We start from the raw sequence: 2,077 nt of genomic DNA on the forward strand, positions 1-2,077 counted from the left end.
TTGCTGGTGGGAAAGCAAGCTGATGCAATGTGGCAATATCTCAGAAAATTAGAAAACACCCTTCTTCAAGAGCCAGCAATATCACTTTTGGATATATATCCAAAGGATGCTCAATCGTATTACAAAGATATGTGCTCAACTATGTTTATAGCAGCATTTTTGGCCATAGCCAGAACCTAAAAGCAATCTTATTATGTTTCATTATTTTGTTTTATTATGTTTTGTTATCTCTTAGAATCCTGTTATTTTCTAATGAGAGACAGATATGGAGTGTATCTTGATAGTAGAAGAGGTGGGAGGAACTGGGTAAAATAGAAGGGTTGGAAACTATAATCAGGATATAAAAAATTATAAGAATAGAAAACAAAACTATTTTTTCTTTGATTTATTTTTGCAGGAGGGGAGGTCAAAAGTGTGGGAAGTAGACCTGGGAGGACTAGGAAGTGAGTGTGATTGGGGTGCATTATGTGAAATTCATAAATAAACAATAAAAATATTATGTTTGGAGGAAAGCAATTTAGAGATTGACACTGTGCAAAAAAATTACCTGAAGCTATATTTTAGTGGAATTAAAATTGTTATAGCCAAAAACTAAAAAGTGGGAAGCTTTTGCTGCCTCTGTGGAGGTTGCAAGCATGAGACCTGTACCATGCAGTAAATGCAACATGCAACTATGCAACTAAATTTAGTACCATGCAACATGCACTAAATTGCCTCTTATCTGCTGGCCAACCTTTGGGGCAAGTACTCTCCCACTGCCAAAGATATGAAGAGGACACGATGACCAGATCAACAAGGTCATCGGTGAGCTGAATGGAAGAAAATTCTGAAAAGAAAGAAGAAAAGAAGAAAACACTGAGGCTGTCATTGCCCAGGGTGTTGGCAACCATGCTATTGTTCCTGTTGATGGAGTGTGGCTGTTCCTGCTGCTGTGGTTCTGTGGGCTCTGTGCTGCCCAACACCCCTTCCACTTCCTGCTGTGGCAGAGAAAAAGAAAAGGAGGAGGAGGAATCCAAGGAGTCAGATGGTGACATGGGATTTGGCTTGTTTGGTCAAATTCCTGTTCCCTACTAATAAAATCTTTTTATGTAAAATAAATAATAAATAAATAAAGGCATAAATAATAAATACATACAGGGACTTGATTTTTAAAGTAAATATTCAGTGGGTTTCTTAATTTTGCATACAATTTACTTTGAAGCATAAAGCACCTTTCATATGAACATATAGTTGTTAATTTCTCTGTGTCTTCATAAATTTCCTTCAACATTTCACCAATGGGAGAAATAGATTCCTTCTCCCATATGTGAGACTTCAGACAATGCCCCTTAGTTCCGTGTTTCTCCTGTCCTCAGAGACATTCGCATTGATCTATCCTAGGCCCTTCTAAACTTAATTCTCGTCTATGTTTTCTACCAAGAGGCTTTTGGCATGACCCTGAGTATGTAGGTATAGATCATAGGTATACAAATCAAGTATATTGTAATCATGAAGATATTTATGTAAAGAAATTTTTGGTAAACAAATACTTTTTCTATGAATTAAATACAAAAGCAATTTTGTACACTATAATGAGACATAGTTCTAATATATTTTTACGTAAAGAATTAAATTTTGACTAAATACTTGGTATCTTTAGATATAAAGTAGATTCAGTATTTTTCATAGTTGATTGGTACTTTTATTTAATAATAATCAAAGCAAGAATACAATTTCACATAAGTATGTAATACAAAACAGCAGAATTGCATTTAGCACCAGTTTAGAAATTCTTGGAAATCTTGTCTTAATCAAAGACAAAATTTATTTAATCACTTTCATGAAACTAAAGTCAGCAACTCAAACATTGATTTTTAAAAATCAAACATTTTAACACAATGCAATCAAAAATATACTAACTTGTAACTTAGATACTGAAGAATAATGTTAGCAAAATATGAAAAGTCTTTTCTTTCTGTGATTAAACCATCATGTTCTGTAAGAACAGTAAGCTGCAATACATTAAAAACACTACTTCATAATATGCAATAATCTTGAATTCGAGCCTATGAGGTTAAGGCAGTTTGGTTGGCACTGT

The sequence above is a fragment of the Microtus ochrogaster genome, chromosome 1, assembly GCF_000317375.1.
Source record: "Microtus ochrogaster isolate Prairie Vole_2 chromosome 1, MicOch1.0, whole genome shotgun sequence".
In the NCBI taxonomy this organism is placed as follows: domain Eukaryota; kingdom Metazoa; phylum Chordata; class Mammalia; order Rodentia; family Cricetidae; genus Microtus; species Microtus ochrogaster.